Source organism: Diceros bicornis (genome assembly GCF_020826845.1).
Source record: "Diceros bicornis minor isolate mBicDic1 chromosome 30 unlocalized genomic scaffold, mDicBic1.mat.cur SUPER_30_unloc_2, whole genome shotgun sequence".
In the NCBI taxonomy this organism is placed as follows: Eukaryota; Metazoa; Chordata; class Mammalia; order Perissodactyla; family Rhinocerotidae; genus Diceros; species Diceros bicornis.
Window position 1 is genome coordinate 1,586,523 of NW_026690900.1, and position 18,765 is coordinate 1,605,287.

An 18,765-nucleotide genomic window follows, 5' to 3' on the forward strand; every position below is an offset into this window, starting at 1 on the left:
AGACATTTGCTCAGCCCTCACCTCGAATGTCTGTGGCCTTTTGGCAGGAGGAACCATCAGGTAACAGTGTGGGCCAGGGCAGGCCACTCTAGGCCAGGCCAGAACTGTGATCCCAAAAGGGCAGCCCCATATCCCTTGACACTCCTTTTGTGTGTGTGTGTGTGTGTGTGTGAGGGAGGTGGAGTTAGGTAAGCCGGGGATGAGGAGGACCCAGCCTGGGCAGGAGCAGGAAGCTAGATGGTGGGAGTCAGGCAGTGTGTCATGTTCATACTCAAGATCTTGGCTGCAGGAGAGGAAGGTGAGTGTTGGGGACCAAGCTCCTCTATCTGCATGTGAATCCCGGACCCTGAAGTTGTCCTCACATTCCTTCCCTGGTGAAGTCTATGCAAATTCCCCTCTGTGTCTGATCTGTGGGGGGGTTTCCCCTGTGGCAAAGTCCAGGCAGGCCCCTGATCCCTCCTGGCCTGACTCCTGGGCACTGTCAAAGCAGAGCTGCACCCAAGAGATGGTCGAGGAGCTGGTGGATGGTTTCCAGTTCACCCTCTCCCTGGAGAGAACACAAGTGCACCAGTCCATCAATGACCAGGGCTGCTCTGAGGTGAGTGTGGGTGCAGAGGGGTCTTCACACGCAGGACTCTGAGATGACCAAGGCAGTACTAGAATGCAGACTCAAATCTGAGAACCCCCTGGACTCCCCACATCCAGAATTTTCTCACTAGAGTACCCCACAGTCCCACTCTCAAAGGAATCTGGACCTCCACTCCTCTCCACCAGCTACACAGGAGGGTAGAAATTCACTTCAGTCCTCCTGGTGGTTCACTGTGATATCACTTACTGTATGTCCCTCCTCCTCTCCCCCAGTGTGAGGATGAGTTCACTGTGAATTTAAATGAGGCCTGCAGGATGCGTGCCCTCCAGGCAGGCATGATGGAGAAGCTGACAGAGTCCATGGCACCAGCTTTCCTGAGTTTGAACATGTCCATCTTCACCACCTTCATGGTCAACTACTCGGCCTTAGACACATCCCACCGGGTTCTGGACCAGCTGTTTACTAGGTGAGTAGCTACTCCCTCCTCAGCACAGTGGTGACTCTGCTCACTGCCAGCTGTGTACCTTGGGCAAATCCCCACATCTCTCTGAGCCCCAGTTTGCTCTTCTGAAAAGTGGGGGGGGGGATAAATTTCATGGTGATCTTGTAGGGACTAATGGGATCAGCAATGGCAGGTGCTTACCTGGTGCTTGGATCTGCGGAGAGGGCTGTTGACGTGCTGTGGTTGTCCATGGTGTTTATTTTTCTCTTCGCCGTGAAAAGTAGTCTGCCTCACTGATCTCTAGGATGTGGCTTTTCTGAGTGTGGAAAAGCACATGGAAAGCACCCTGTCAAGGAGTTGAGATTCCATCCAGCTGGTCCTGATCCTTTTCCTTGGGTTAGCCAATTAAGGATCTCTGGGGCAGCAGAGAGGCCCTAGGTCCACTCAAGTGTCTGGGATGGTCTGGCTGGACTTCATTCATTCAAGTGTGTAGATTAAGCAGCTACTACATGCAGGACTTTTGGAGACACTTAGTAAAGTCAGTGAATGAAGGAGACACAATCGCTGTGCCTCAGTTGTTGTCTGAGAGACAGTGACATTATACATCTTTCACAGGTCCTGTCTTCCATGGTACATCACAAGTGATGCCCTGATAGCCTCCTTTATAGCTGGAGGCATCTTCCCTTAGTCCAGCCATGAGGGCAGAGCACAGGACCATTTAAAAAAGTGAGTGGTCTTTGGGTCCAGAAGAAGGGCTTCCTGTCTCTACAGAACAATGTGTGGAAGGAGAGATGGGGGCTGTGGCTGGGGCGGGCCTGTCAGAACCTTGCGTCTCACACATCTTTTGATTCCCAAGGGAAAGCTGAGGTCTGATGGCTTCCACTCCAGGAAGACAGGAGTCAAAGAGCTATGGATGGGTACCAGGACCCCTGGGAAACAAAGGGGTGGCTAGGCTGAGTTGTCTCCAAGAGACCCATTCCCATCACAGACCCATCTTAATCTGTCTCCTCTTCTCCATATCCACCTCTTTTGACCACCACCTCCAGGCCCAAGACAGGAGGTCTGTGAGCAACCCACTCAAAAACCGGCCTCTGCTCAATCCAGTTGCACAAGTACATGGAGGGCTGTGCTGGGCTGTGTCCTGGCCCTTCAGGAGAAGCGTGTCAGCAGGAAGAGAGTCACGACAGGCTCTGTGTTCAACGTGCTGGATGAGCAGGGGCTCATCCCCAGAATGGGAAGGGGCAGGCATCGATGTCTTGCATGAGAAGTGTGGAGGGAAAGGCCAGGCCTCTGACTCTGTTGCCAAATTGCCTCCCCCAGTGCCATCTCTTCTCTGGTGGGAACCTGCCTGGACCCAGGGCAGGATTTCTGGGACCCCCTTCACTTTCCCTGCTTCAGGATGAAGCTGACCTCTCTGCATCTCAGCTTGCCTGGCTCGGAGCTGGGGTCCACACCTACTTTCTCCATGTCCAGCTGGAGCATCCAAGGCCCATTGAGGCAGATCTGGAAGGTGAGGAGACTGCAGTATGGGAAGATGTTTTGCAGGGTCTTCAAAGGCTAGGTTCCCTTAAAGGCAGTGGGGTCTTTCCTGGCTTTGACAGGGACGGGGGAAGTCAGCTACTTGAGTGAAACTGTTTCTTTCTCCTGCTGCAGTATCATCTCCAGAGATCCCTCCAGCTCCAGAGCCAGAGCAAGGGCCAGCTCCACGGCTAGATCCAGCTCCATCTCTTGTTCCAACACCTGTGCTAGAGCTGGAGCCAGTGTCACCTCCATCAGTCCCTCCAGGGCCAGAGCCACCACCAACATCAGCTCCAGCCCCAGTGCCAGCTCCTGAGCTGCAGCCAGCTGGACCATTGGCTCCAGGGAGAATCCTCACTCCACCTGGAGAGATAACAGCAGAACCAGATCCAGCCCCAGAGCCCACCTGCCGCTGGGATGTGACCAGCAAGAACCTGCTGAGGGAGGAGAAGCATGAATTCTTGGAGTTCCCTCCCAAGCTGGTGGCAGAGCAGTTGACACTGATTGAAGTGGTGAACAGCGGGGTGCTCACGGCAGGTGGGGTCGACCTTCCTTGTACCATGAGCTGCCCCACACCTGCCATTTCCTGATCCAGAATCCCATGATCTCGGTCCAGCTTCCCTGCTTACCCTCATGTGACCTGAGCAGTTTTCTTAACTCCCAAGCCTTTGCTGTCCTCATGTGGACAGTAGAGATGGACACTGAGAGGAGCTGCCATGCAGAGTGCATGTGCAGATGGACAAGGTCGAGCAGAGAGGAAGTTGGGCAGAGTCTGTGCTTTGGTGGGGGAGGGGAGCACACTGAAGTGCTGTCTCGTCCTTGGGTAGTTCACTCATTTGCCCAGGAGGCCACAACTGCCTCAGCACTAATAAACACCTCATGTGTACATGACTGCAAGGCACACAAACAAAGCCTGTGGTAGTTGCTGCCTTGGGATAATGTGCATCTGATAGAGGAGTCAGACCCCAGGATGCTCAGATTGGGTGGGAGATGCCCCTAGAGACAGTCAAGCAGGCGCCGAGTTCTGGTGCTTGGAGGAAGTGAGACTGGGCGGCGAGCAAAATGCCACTTCCCGGCACCACAGTATGGGGTCCTGCGTCATCCTGTGCTGGGTACCCTCAGGGGACACAGGCAACACCCAGGGACTCCCACAAGCCTCAGGCCACATTCTCAGCTTCCTGAGCACTAGCTCTCACCACTGACCCGGCCTGGGACTGGGGGCTGTGGACGCTGAGCTGGGCTGTGGCAGGGCTGTGTGACACGCCATGTCCTCCCCAGGAGCTCTTCAAGAAAGTGATGCCCCACGACTTCCTGGACTCCATCTGGTCCCAGTTTGACAACAGGTGCAATGAGCACCTGGCACCCACCATCCATGCCACCACGACCCACTTTAACAGAATGGTCGAATGTGTCATCACCACCTGCATTGGGGACCCGAGCATGACGGCCTAAGACAGGGCCAGGGTGGTAGAGCTCTGGATCCAGGTGGCCAAGGTGAGATGTGGGAGGCCCTGAGAGCCACTCTCTGGAGTCAGGGTAACTGTCCCTTCTCCTCTCTCAGCTCTCATGTTTGAAGTCTGTGGTCTGAGCCTTTGCACAATTATTAAGCCCCTCCTGCCAGTGCCTTGATGACCTGACTCCTGGTCCCAGTGGTGGGAATCTCACCCCTTCCTGGGCTCCATCCTTGCCTTGAGCTAAAATCCTCCTCCCTGGAAGTATTCTTCATCAGCTTCCAACTGTGCCTTTCCCGGGGTTCCCTGAGCTGCTGTCCCATTCAGGATAGGAGACGTCAATGAGGCGACAGAAGCCAGAGGAAACAGGGCTCCAGCTCACCCTCACAGCTCATTCTCTTCCCTTCCCCAGGAATGCCAAGGCCTGAGGAACCTTTCCTCACTCCATGTGATCCTCTGGGCTCTGCAGAGCCCCTCCATTCAGCGTTTAAAAGAGACATGGAGATGGGTGTCCAGGTGGGTAGGCCTCTCTCCATTTGATCACCACCTGGGTAGACCAGACACCCCCCACTGGGCTAGCATTGCCCTTCAGTCAGTTGGGACCTCCTGGGAGACAGCAAAACCTGACGATAGGGTCTGACCTGGTTGGGAGGCTTGGAGTCTTTCTGAAAACTTAGGCCAGTGGTTCTGCTTCAGGAATCAGTTTCCCTAAGTGACAGATCCTGGCTTGAGCCAAATTGAAGATTTTCAAGTGTTTTCAACAACAGAACTCTCTGTCCACATGTAATTAAGACTGTTTAAAACACATCTGCTGAGAAGATAAGAGAATGGAGGCCCCAGGTGACAATAGGAGAGCCCCCTCCCCAGTCCCAGACACCTCAGGGCTCAGAGGACACAGTGAAAACGCTCATCCAGGCTGTCTGGATATTCTGGGTTTTCAAACAAAAGGGATTTACCCTCAAACCACTCCACAGTGTCTCTTTCCTTTTTTCCCTCCTCAGGAAGAACGGTACAAAACTTAAAAAGTTGATGAAAACAAGCCAGCAGGAGAGCAGGAAGCTGCTCAAGGAGGTGAGTGGAGGCAGGAGATCTGGAAGGAGGGGAGGTGAGGTGGGGAGGGACCAGGCAGGATGTGCTTTGGGAAGTTTTTCACTTAAGGTTCCCTGAGAAATAATGGTCTGTGTTGTCCAGCTTGACAGGAAGCGGGGGATGTGAGCTGCATGGGCAGGTGGGGACTGTTTGGGGAAGGAGGCCCTGGTCACGGGATACAGTGATGTCGGCTGGACTGTTCCAGGAGGTGAAGAGCTGGCAGAATGAGCAGGTCTCTGGCTTCCATGCGGACCCATCAGCTGGCCCTCTTCCTCCAGGCTGGCGGGTGGATGGAATGGGTGGGGGTTCCTTTCTTCCTACAGCAGCCCAGCCTGTCCTCAGGAAGCCAGGCCCCTGCTGCTCCTTCTGTCTTCACTGCACCTCACAGGGGTGGGCACTCTGCCTGCCCCAGGAATGGGCACTGTGAGGTCACACAGGTCTTGTGGACACAGGGGCTGCCCAGCCTTGGGCCAAATTGTGAATCTGGGACAGAACTGTGTGGTCTCTGGGACTGTGCACTCTAGCCAGATAGTGGTCACTGCTGACAAACCAGTGAGTCTCGCCCGGTGCCTTGTTGACAAGGATATGCCCCAGATGGCAATGAGAATTATCAGGGAACCTGCAGATTCTTAATGGACCTTCCTGACAGGACACTAGAAGTTTCCAAGTAAAAAAGGATGCAAATGTCACCATTACACAGTGCTGTGGTAACCCCCTACACTGTCACTCAGATGTGGCACAAGGGGGATCCTTCCCGAGTGAATAAAGGAGGAGTTCTGTGCAGGGTCCATCATGAGGGGATCCTAGGGAGCTGAGGCCTTTGGCATGGCCTCAGGTCCAGCCTGGTATCAGAGAATCCCAGGGGGCTGGAAAACACAGAATCCACTTGGATAGGACCCCGAGACACCTTGTGCCTCCCGATCCATGGCTCAGGCTGACTGAAGGCCTCAACACACCCCGAGAGTCCAGAGGACAGGACCTTGGTCAGAGGTGTGTCTGGAGGAGGAGTGAAGGCCGGGGGCCAGGCCCTTTGGCTGGGAGGGGGTACTGTCACCTCTGTGGGCCCCTGAGCAAGTCACTGCACCTATGTGGGCCTCAGTCTCCTCATCTGGGAAAAGGAGGGAGATGATCTGTGGTGCAGGCCTCAAAGGGGTGATGAGGTACAAGGGGAAGAGGAATGTGCAGGAGCATTGTGCTCCTCCTCCTCGAGGGGGGAGGAGAGAGTACTGGTGACAGTCAGATGACATTGAGTCCTCAGGGGACCCTGAGAGGCATGGGAGTCCTCCTCACACTTTCCTATGAGGAGAGAGGCTTAGGGGCCTGGGCAGGCCTGAGGGCACAGAGGAGGGAGTGTTGGAGCTGGGAGTGATCTAGAATCAGAGCACTCTGGAATGGGATCAGCCATAGACACCAGATGTCCAGGGTCCAGGATCAGGGGCCTGGGAGACACGGAGAAGGGAACATGGCCTCCCTGAGCTTGTGCTTGACCCTGCAGGAGGTGACCTCTGTGTGGGCCACCCTAGAGATGGATCCCCAGGGAGCCCAGGAGAGGCAGCAGCAGCAGGTGAAGGGGCCTGAGGGGGAGGGTCTAGGTGTTAGAGGAGAGGGTCTCTCTCCTCACGGCTTGAGGCCTCCCTAAGAGAGGGGTCCCTCCTCCTCCAGCCCAGCTCCTGGAGCCCCAGAACCTGAAATGCCTGCCCTGGAAGTGACCGGGAGGAGGCCTGGAAGGGCTGGGCCCAGGATAGATTAGGGACGGGAGGGGCAGGGAGCACATACTCTGGGATTTGCCAAAAGCCGCCCCTGGGAGGTGACTGGGGAAGTTGGGTGGTCCTGGAGGGGGCAACTGGGTGCAGGCCACTGAGGTTCCTAGGCTGCTTTCTGTGGGAGTCTGTGGTGGGCAGGAGGCTGGGGTGAAGGGATTTGGGGAAGGGTACATGGGGGCACTTGAGAGGTGGGACTCATCTCACCACTCCAACCCTCATTTCACAGGGTGTCGTCCCCTTCCTGGGCACGTCCCTCTATCACCTGAAGCTGCTGAACATTGGGATGGAGGATGATCTGGAAGTGAGTGAGCCTGGAGGTGGGACCAGGGAGCAGGATCCTGAGGTTTGGGAGGCAAGAGCCCTGCACTGGGCCCTGAGCTCTCAGTACCTGGCAAACCTCCTCTCATGAGGGCCCCATGGCCACCCCTGGGAGCTGGGGAGTCAGGTCCTTCTTAGCAATGCATGAATAGACGCTCCGCATAAGCCCCCCCACCAGGCTCCCTGGGCTGGTGAAGCTCAGTGCTGCCTGTCTGCAGAGCTGCAGGAGGCTGTGTCTCAGCTGCACTCAGCCTCCCCCTCAGACCCTGCCCCTGGGGGAGTACCACCAGCCCCTGCAAGTGAGGAAGCACTTCTGTGGTCCAGCTGTCCTTTCCTCCCTGAGGCCTCAGTCTCCCCATCTGTCATCAGAGATGGTGTGCTACATAATGTCTCTGGCCTCAGCTCCCCTGTCCCTCCTGCTCTGGGGCCCAGAGCCTGGCCCAGTGTCAAGTTCTCTTTGTGGAAACTCTGCCCTCTGCTGGGCCCTGATGTTCTTGCAGCCTGAGAAGGGGTGGGATGGGGGTTGGTTATGGGTTTAGGGGGCTGTTTCTGATGGACATTAGCTGTCTTCCTTCCAGGGAAATCGGGTCAACTTCCAGAAATGGTATGAGATAAGCAGCTGTGGGAGGGTGGGGAAGTGGAAATCACAGACCTCCCCTGGCAAGACTTTCTCTGACCTCATCTCTTGGGTCTTACGTTTATTGGGAGAGTCAGATCCACAAAACTGGGAATCCCATTAGGTTGGCGGGTGTGGGAGGGGCTGGCATCAAGGACACCTTCCAGGATAAGGAACTAATTCCAGCCAACTGTGAGGACAGGCAAGTCCTGAATGGAGTGGGAAGGAAGGAGGGTTCCCGAGTGAGCACAGACCCCAGACCATATCCTCAATCTGCAAAGTCCCTGACAGGGTTCCCCACCCAAGCTCTGTCTGTATCCTGTCCTTCCTCCTAGAAATTAAAAGTCATCAGGAGGATCCAGCTGCTCCAGCAGGCTGCAAATGCGTATGACCTGGAGGCCGAAGAGCGATTTGGGGCCTGGTTCCAGGCCATGGAGCCCCTCAGTGTTCATGAGAGGTGAGGAGGACAGGAGTTGGGTGAGGGCAGGGCAGACTCTCTCTGATGGCCAGCTCCAGAGTCTGTGGCCTGGCTCGCTAATCAGCCTCAGAGCTCGTAGCGGGGTGGCCCATGGGGCACCGGGACTCAGCTGCTGGCAGGCTCTGGGAGGGGCAACTGAGGTGTGGCTCCTGGTAACTCACAGGTCCACTCTGTCCTGTAGCTACTGGGTCTCCTGCCAGCTGGAGCCCGCACACCAGAAGGCGAGCAAAATGCGGCTCTTAAAGAGAAAGAGGAACCGGACATCCTCCAGTTTAGGGCCGAGTGAGTGTTGGGACCAGCAGCGACTGCATCCAGGGGCTCAGTATAGCTTTGGCCTAAGCATTTGCCTGGATCCCAGCTCCACTGCTGACCAGGCCTGGGACAGGCTTCTCCCCTCTCCTCTCTGGGGTTCAGTTGCCTCCTCTGAAATGAGTGATGCTAAATGATGCCTCCTGCATCAGGGACAAACGGGGTGCTGTTGATGGACTCAGCACTCGGCACAGGGTTTGGATCAGAGTGCAGGGGGGCAGGGAGGTGTGCCATGAATCTCAGGGAGGGACCCCAAAATAGTCTGTTTCTTCTCTTCAGCCGGCACGCCTTTGGCAATGAGCCGTCACACTCTGGAGACCACAAGTGCAGCTACTCCTGACCAGCAGGAACACTGGCGCCCTCGGGGTGTACCGGGCCAGCTCTTCCCACCCTGAGTGAACGAGGACATCCTAAGACTTTCCCTGGCTTCCCCTAAAGCCCCAGAGGGAGGGAACCACCCCCTCCAACTCCCTGAAATCTGCACCCCAGGGACTGTTAGCCCATTGGGAAGGAGTGATATTATTTCTTTACTAGTAAATGGTAGATTTGACTCTTATGTTATATCCTGTTTCTGTCACAGCCTGGGTGTTGTGGTGTGGTTCTTCCACTTCTTATGCTCATGTAAACAAGACACAGAATCTCACTTTCCTCCTTGAATTAAGAACTTGTATGCTCACAGCTTATTGTATATGGGAGAAGGGAGGAGGGCTAGCCTCCTCCCTGGCTACTGAAAGAAACCCTCAAGTCTCCCTTCCTCAGAGGACAGGTGCATTTCTGTGTGGGTCACCTGGGCCAGGAGCAGAGACTGCCCCTCAGATCTCCCTGGATGTAGAGGTTGGAGGGACTTTCCCAGGAAGAGCAGTAACCACTGAAATATGGGTGTCTTTCAAATAGCACCTACCAGGACCGTGTCCTTCCCCAGGACAGTGGCTGTCTTTCTGCAGTTTTCCAGGAAGAAGGAATGTTTTTTGCTTCTCTTGTTGAGGTTTCTTTGATCAGATATTGGAACTTGCCATTTTCTAACCAGTCTCTGGATTTGCATCAACACTAAATGAGAAATAAATGAAAAAAGATAAATGTTTGCATGTGTAATGGACAAGGACAGAGGAAGACCATGTGCAGATGGACTAAGGGCCCACAGGACATCCCCATCAGGCCGCCTCTAGGGCTCCCTGTTGACCCTTTGCCTAGATTGGAATCCTCCTGGGATCCTGGCCCATGCCCTTGGAAGTCCTTTTCCCGCTTGTTTCATATCCAGAGGGAAAGATTCATGATGCAGCTTTTAAACCTACAACAGGACTTTGTTCCATAAACCTCACTGCTCCCTGTGAACTAGGATTTCCAGCATCCCTGCACAGCATTGTATGAATCTTTTTGGGCAGAAATTCCCTAGAAGGCTCCTAGCCTTTCTGTCAGGTACACTGTCGCCATTCCTCCCCAGCTGGGCCTGATGGATCAGTGGTAAGCTCTGGTTTGCCAGGACAAGAGACCTTAATCCTGTCCACTGAATGACCCACACTGTCCCTTGCTGCCCTGGGTGACATTTGGGCCCATGTGGTTCTGAGGTCCCTGGTTTCAGGCAATCACTAGTTTACACACTCACTCGTGTTGTTACTGACTTGTCCCAAAGGGGCAGCTGGGCCTGAGGGCTTAGAGCACGTAGCCGCTGGGACAGCTGTGTTCTTTTCCCCAGTCTGTGCTGTGGTTATATGGATTTGTGTTACAGGGATGTGAAACTTTCCTGTTGGGAGTTTTGAAAGATGAGACAGGAGAGGGGCAGGTATAGAAGTGGGTCCAGCAGGGGAATGCCACCAATCTTAGACACCATAGACACAACCTTACCAATTAAAATGGTGAAATGCTCCCCAGGTTGGTGGTTAACAGACACTGCTCAGAGCTCATGCCAAGAACCGACCCGACGACCTGGAGCTGAAGGGTGAGCACCCGGCATTTTGAACATCATGCCCTGGAAACACCCTGTAAGACAAGGGCCATTGTCTTGAATTCCTTGGTACTTCTTCCCCCTCCCATCTGAAGGCTGCAAGTGTCACCCAGGGAGGCCTTTTCAGTTCAGCCAGAAGCAGAGTAGAAATCCTAGTTGCCACAGCCCAGGCCCTTCCTTTCAAGGCACTGCCATCCAGGAAAGAAAGAATTCACACATCCGTGTAGACAACACAAACACACACACTCATATCCCACCCAAATCCCAAGATGCTTGAACTACTAAGAGATTAAAAGTGACTTCAAAAACAGATCAACCAATTGCAAAAGAAGGGTTTCATTAAGATCCCGACTCAAATAAAATGTAAAACCAGGAAATAACCTTGACAAAACTGGGAGACTTTGGATACTGACTATATAGTTGATTATACAAATGACATTTTTATTTTTGTGTGTGATAACGTTATTGTGTTTGTGTTCCAAAAATCCCTCATCTGTAAGAGAAACTGAAATATTTACAGCTGAAATGATGTGCTCTTAGCCATCTCCTCTGGTTAATTCTTGGGGTCTTGGTGTGAGGATAAACAAAGTCAGATGGTATACGAGTTGACAATCTTTGAAGCAAGTAACAGGTTCACAGAGATTGATTTTTCTGTACTCTGAGTTTTAGAGATTTTTGAAAACCTTCAGAACACAATTTTGATAAAAACAGTATACTTGGTGTCCACATTATAATGTTACAAATTAAAACATCACAAATATAAAGGAATGGTTCTCCTTCCTGACGTAAGGAAACTCTCTCTCAGTCTGGCTTCTGTGAATGACCTGATGATGCCACCAATTATTCACTTATCGCATGTTTGTTGAATAATTTCTATGTGCTCTGTGCTGTGTGCAAGGAAAACACATATTCACGACTCTGGATCTAGTGTGGGAAGGAAGGCAATGAGCCTGTTGCCAAGGTTCTCTAAGTGGAAAATAATGTCCACAGGGGGTATGCTCATTCTTGAGATTCCAAAATCAAAGCTACACAAGTTTTCCAGGTAACTGATAAGAGATACTGAATTCATGATATAGAAATCACATATGTCTGAATTACCATGTGACAATGAAGAGAAAGACTGATGGATTTTACGTTATAATTAGATGCAAAATCATCGTACTGGACCCTGGCCAAGTGGTTAAGTTTGGCATGTTCTGCTTTGGTGGCCCAGGTTCAGTTACTAGGCACGGACCTACAATACTCATTAGCAGTCATGCCGTGATGGTGACCCACACAAAAAGTAGAGGAATATTTGCAACAAATGTTAGCTCAGGGTAAATCTTTCTCAAGAAAAAAAAAATTCGATGCAAAATCATAATAAAAATTTATGGAATCGGCTTTAATATACATTCAAAGACAAATCTCATTCTAGTAGGTATCATCACTTCATTGAGTGTAAGTTCTAGAAAAAACAAATGTAAGTTCAAAACACTAATTCCTCAGCTTCAATTATCCTATCAATTTTAATATAAAAAGGAGAAAACTCATGGTAAAGAAAAATTGAGGTTTACCATGAAAGGTCAAGATCATGATGGACGTTACAAAGAGATGCTGTGAGAGTCAAGCCTGTCTCATAGGGAATTTCTCAACGGCGCCACTCACCTTTTCTTCAGCACTGATGTTGCTTTCCTCACTGTTTTCAGGATGCCCTTCTTGGCTCCTTGCTCTCTCTGCCTCCCCGGCAATCTCGTCTGTCCTCGAGACCACAGTCAGTCTCTCCCATGCTTTTCTTCACTTTCTGTGTCTGTCTCCTGATATCTCTAGATGATACCTGTTGCCTGAAGAGGGTCTGTGAGCGACCCAGGCCCATTCCTGGACTCATCTCTGCCCAATATGGACAGTGAGTCAGGGTGGGCTCAGGGCTGGTGTGCAGATCCATCGGCCCCTGCATGGTCCACGGATTCACATGGACCAGCCTGTGTGACTATTTCGAAGGTATTTGCGACTCCAAAGAACTTAAGAGTTCTCCTTTACTGCTGCAGGCCTGGAGTCCCTGCAGTCTACTGTATCCACAGACTTGCTGCGGCTTCTCCAGGATCTCCTCCCACTGACTGCACCTGACCTCACCGCCAGGATGGGAAGTTATTCCAGCAACTGGCCTCTGGAATATGCAGCTGCTTAGGCTTCAGGGTGCATAGATATTCAGTTTTCTGAATGGGTTTAGTTTCATGATCTTACTGTTTCCACTATGAAGTCGGGGAATATTTTTGGAGCTTTCTCTTTCAAAACAAAATAAAATGTGAAATTTGAACAAAATGGAGGATGAAGACTACCATCCATGGAGAACGTTCTCTGCTCACGTGGATATTCCACCCTCCTTCTCTCCCTGGACACATGTGTCTTAAATCACACTGTACATCACAATCATTGGAGGGTTTTTAAAACTCAGATTGCTGGAACTCAACCCAAGTAGGTCTGGGGAAGGAATAGAGAATTTTCATTTCTAAGAGGTGATGTTGAGCTGCTGGTACAGGGACCACACATGGAGAACAGGATTCAGTGACATCATCAAGCTGATGTGAGACAATGACGGAAAGCTCAAGGTCATTATCCAGTGTCAAATCCAGACCAACTTCCCTCCGCCATCTTGCTTCAGGACGTTCCTCTCCGCCTCTCTCTGTCATGGTCAAATACACACATGCTGGTGTCCCACAGCCCACTGTTATTGGGACACAGAGTTCCAAGCACTCCAGAGCTCCTTTCACTGCCTCATCTCTAATGACATTATTCACTACTTCATCCTTAGTCATTCACTTCCACACACCGATCCTATCTTCACCCAAAGTTCTCCTGCTCCCCAGTCATTAATTCACAAACACCATATTCCCACCACAAATTTCCACATTTCCAGTTTGTACACAAAGAAATCCACTCTAAATAACCGTTCTTCAATAAACTAGATTACTCCAGTAGGAATATCTTCACAAACCTCTTTCTTTTCTTCTCCTAATCCTTTCTAGTAATCTCAGATTCACAGTCCATCATTTCAATCATCCACTGACCATATGCCCAGATACTTTATTGCCATCATATCCACCCTGCACACTTCAGATGATTTCAAATACCTGCCATGTCATGTTGACACTTGCACTGAACAGAGAATGCACCAGGAGCCTGTGGATCCCAACAGAGAATCAACAGCAACCAATGGACCTATATGCATTTCTCTAATGCTTCCTGAATGCTCTGCTCATTTTTTCCATTTCTTGAGTTCCGTAAATCTCTATATTCCGACCTCCTCCATATTTCACAGATAAATTGTTAACCACCAGACAAGAACTATTTCACTCTCTAGTCATCAGATCTACATATATTCCTCATAAGGAATACATTTTTCACACCTTTTCTGTTGTTATATCCAAAGAAATTGATTTTTTGGCTGAAACCACTCTGATTTTTATCTTATTCTTCCATTTTAATGACATTATGCCCTCAATATTTGTTGTGCTTTCCATAACTTCCCTACTGGAATCATCCCTCAAGTTTCAAATATGCACAAATCTCTACCATCTACAAACTAATCTCTCAGCCAGCGTTCCTAATAGTCCTCACCCTCCACGCCCCTCCTCTCCTCCTCCTGCCAGGGATCCATTGTGAAAAGTTCACATATATCCCAATGCCTCTGTTTCCAGGGTGCCCACCCAATCCCATCCCCATTCTGTGGATGCTTCTCTTGCTAACCTCACAAGCCATGTCTCTTACTAATCCACTGGGGACTTTTCATGATTTTTCTGACATGGTCTGCAGTAGCACGTGACATTTTGGACTCCAATGTCATTTTAAAAGACCATTTGTCCTTGGGATCCACTACCCTACACTGTCCTGCTCTTGCCTGTCTAAACTTCCTGAGTAACTTCCAGGCTTCTCTTTATTACCACCCCATAATGACTGATGCTTCCAGAAGTCAGCCATGCTCTGAACCTCTTTCCCAATCTGCACCCTCCTTCTGGGACAACCCCATCCATTTCCCTGGTTTCAAATACCACTAATGAGCCAAACATGTCCAAAGAATCAGCAGAGACCTAACTCTGAACCCCAGACCCATTTATCTACCTGCACATTCACCACATCAGTGATAACTTACAATGACCATGTCCCAAGTCGAACAAGTCACTTACCCAAATAATTGGCTTATTTCTCAGTGTCCCCAAACTCACTTATTTTTGGTAATAAACTGTCTACCCCTGTGTGTCACTTTGGACACCTTGCCACCCCACTCTCACATATCAATGAACCATCCATCCACCCTTCTGAATCTACCTACAGGTTATCCACTTCTGATTTATTTTTAATCACCTTTCAGACCTCATACAAAATATCACTTCCACACAGTGAACACTCCTGCTCCAGTAACCTAAATTACAAAACTCCATTTTTCCTCTTTGTTGATTTTTTTTATTTTAGTTATATGTGCATTATTATCTATTTCTTTCAAGATTTAGTTCTTTCTCACTAAATTAGATATTCCATGAAGACAAGACTAATGTGGATTTTCCAAATTTTCCCACAATAGTGTTCACATATGGCTTTGCACACAAAAAGAGCTCACATATATTATGTGTACAATATACAATTTATATTCATATACATATAAAATTCAAACACTAAAACATTGCTTCATGAAATATTTTAAATCCATCCACTTAACTATTCTCTTTTTTTTCCCCGAGGAAGATCAGCCCTGAGCTAACATCCATGCTAATTCTCCTGTTTTTGCTGAGGAAGACCGGCTCTGAGCTAACATCTATTGCCAGACCTCCTCCTTTTTTTCCCCAAAGCCCCAGCAGATAGTTGTATGTCATAGTTGCACATCCTTCTAGTTCTTCTATGTGGGACTCGGCCTCAGCATGGCTGGAGAAGCCCACCTGGGGTTCCGAACGACAGTCGCCAGCAGCGGAGCACACACACTTAACCACTAAGCCACGGGACCGGCCACTCCACTTAACTACTCTTGTGCAAATATACCACCTTTAAGTGGTACACTGCAATAAATTAGCAGGAGTAGCTTAAGATTCTAAATCCTTTCTCCTGGTAATGCAATCATGAGATTCTAGTCAAAATGATCTGTTTAAAATGCAAAAGTGATCAGTCCATCTTAACATTTAAATCCTCCATTTCTGTCTTCAGCACATATTTCTCCTGTTGTCTTATCATAATTATTAATATTACCCTTTTCATTCCCTGATATGTTCCAGTTTGGAGGGAAAACTATTTGGTCATTCTATTTTTAGAGCACTTACTACATGCAAAGCTCTGGTGTAAAACCTGTGATCTACAAAATAACTAAACAGACTTACTGCCCCTGTTTGATTTAGTCTTAGTGGGAGGAAAAAGATCATAAATGGCAAAGGACGTATAACATGCCATGTAGAAATCACTGCTGTGATGAACAATAAGGCAGAGAGTGAGAGTTTGAGCTTGAGCGCATTTTCAAATTACTTGTGTGTGTGTGTGTGTGTGTGTGTGTGTGTGTGTGTTTGCACGTGCTCATGCCTGCTTCCTGGATGGGATGAGTTGCTTTCTCCTTGGGATTGGGGGAGCCTCCTATGCCTCGGGAATGTTCCTCCATGTGCACTTAGTACGCACTTTGTTATCCATGTGTATTAGTCAGGATTCTCTAGAGAAATACAACCATAGAATATATATAAACATATAGAAGTGGAAATTTATTTTAAGAATTGGCTCACAAGGTTATGGAGGTTGAGAAGTCCCACAATATGCCATCTGCAAGCTGGAGAACCAGAAAAACCAGTGATATAATTCAGTCAAGTTCTGAAGGCCTGAGAACCAAGACCTCTGAGGTCCAAGTGCAGGAAAAGGTCGACATCCCAGCTCAGGAAGAGACAATGGATTCAGCCTTTCTTTGTTTTTTGTTCTATTGAGCCCTCAACAGATTAGATGATGCCCACCCACACCACTGTGGGTGGGTTTGTTTATGTAGACCATGGAATCAAATGACAATATCTTCCAGAAACATTCTCACAGACACACCCAGCAATAATGCTTCACAGTCTATTTGGGCACCCGTGTGTCTAGTCAAGTTGACAGCTAAAATTAATCATCACATCATGGCTCTATCCAAACAAGATTAACAGAGATATCACAACGTGACCTACGTCATTTAAATTTTCCAGAACACATGTTAAAGTAAGTAAATACAAACAGATGAAAACGGATTTTATAACATTTTCTTTAACTCAAGAAATATAAATATTATCATTTCAAAATGCAGTCCACATCAGTACAAAGAAGAAGATACTCAAGTTTTCTGCCCCCTCTGTCTTGCTGGTGAATTTTAATGAATACTGTCTCCTCATATATCTTAATATAATCCAATGTATAATTTTCTCCCATGTATTTGAGCTTTATTGCATCAAAAGGAAATCATTTTCTCATTGTCAAACTGCTCTGTTATCTCTTTTTTTATAATTTAAAGCGATATATTGTGTTTATGTTAGAACTGAAATTAAGAATTTAAGTTATTAAGAAGGAATTGATTCCAGCAAAGGCTGGTTTACTAAAATGGAAGACAGTTCAAGAGCAAATCTCCCAAGAAAATCATAGGGCCAATGGCATTGGAAATTTCAAGGTAGAATTAGAAGACACATGGGGTGTGATTAAAAGGAGAGTAGACAGAATGTGGGGAGGAATTGATATCAGAAGTGAAAATACACAAGCACGTTCCAAGTTGATGAGAGACATCAATCTACAGATTCAATTAATTCAACATTTCCTAAGCAGAGTGACTACACAGGAAATATTAATGAACTAAACTATGGTCTAAAACCCAAAGTTAATGTAAAGGATTTTAGGGACAAGAGAGGCCAAATAAGCAAGAAAAAGGCCAATTGGTGATTTCTAACCATAAAGAAAATAAGATAGACATCCACAGAGCAGCATTTTTAAAATGCTAATAGAAATCTCATGTCAAATCAGAATTCTACACCCAGCAACAATAGTGTCCCAAATAAAGATGTCCTAGAAAAACTTAAAGTGAAACTTTTCATTGTTAGCAGCCTTGAATTAGACAAAATACTGCAGTGAGTTATCACATTCAAAGGAAAATTAGTCCAGCTTGAAAACCAGGAATGCAGGAAGGACTGAAGAGGAAAGGAAAGGATAATTTATAAATAAATATAAATGAATTTTATTTCGGGATATAATTCTAGAAATCTCTCATGCAGATTAAAATATATGTAGAATGAAATGCATGAAAACAGTAATACAAATGTCAGGCAGGTTAAAAATATAATTGAAAGTGTTGAAGGTATTAGCATTTGGGGGAGATGGTAAAAGTAATTATTCATATTAGACGTTATTAAGGATTCAGAATTTAACCATTAGTGCAATTAAAGATTTCTATATGATTCCAAGTAATAAGTTTATAGAGGAAATAACAGAATAACAAAAGAGTTAAATCAACATCAGTGAAGTAAAGAAAGTAAAGGAACATTAATTATTCAGGTCAAAGGGAAGGAAAAGAGTAAGACGGTTGAAATAATTATAAGTTTACGTGTAATTACATGAGATGTAAATGCACAAAATACTAATTTCTTGTTAATGGCTGTGTGATATATTCTAGAGAATTGTTAATAAATATTTTGGACATTCTTTCATTGATAAACGTTTACACAGTCTCTATTTTTTCCTATGAAAACATAAGTGGTATGGACATTTTTGTACATATAAACTTCCATTCCTATTTTTAGAGAAGGTATCATTAGTGGAAGAAAAAGGAAACATTAAAATGTTGATAGAAACTGCAAATACCACCTCCCCACACAATTGTATTAAATGTTTTCATACCAACAGTATCTGACAGTATCAATAACCCAACTTATTTTTTTAGGTATAAATCTTTAGGAATCTCTCAAATCCCATTGATAAGAGACAGATGTCTCCCCTGGATTATCCACAGATTGAATTATCCACTCCATTCCTAAATAAAAGGGGAATCAGAGGCAGAAGTCCTGGCATTTTCCAGCATTCCACGGGCTGTCTGCACATCAGGAGTTGTGTGAGCAGGACAACTCTGAAGCCATGGAGGAACCTGCATGGGCCTGTTTTCCAAGCCAGCCTATTCTGGTGAGCGTGGAATCCATATGGACAGCAAGAGTCTCCATTTGTACACTTTGTCCTTCTGTGAAACTTCTTTAAGTGAGCAGGCAGTAGCTCTTAAAAGAAGAAGATGCCTTATTCAAAGTTTTT

General features: G+C 48.0%; 2 long non-coding RNA genes across 2 annotated transcripts in view; both read left to right on the forward strand.

Moving 5' to 3' along the window:
- The first annotated feature begins 493 nt into the window (after positions 1-493).
- Positions 494-18,765, forward strand: part of LOC131402104 (uncharacterized) — a 103,048-nt gene continuing 84,776 nt past the window's right edge. The window contains exons 1-2 of the long non-coding RNA XR_009218279.1: positions 494-598; positions 862-967. This is a non-coding gene — a long non-coding RNA (uncharacterized LOC131402104). The remainder of the gene's footprint in view (positions 599-861; positions 968-18,765) is intronic.
- On the forward strand, positions 7,088-8,220 carry LOC131402103 (uncharacterized). The gene is made up of 3 exons (XR_009218278.1): positions 7,088-7,153; positions 7,749-7,791; positions 8,132-8,220. It is a non-coding gene; the product is annotated as an uncharacterized LOC131402103 (long non-coding RNA).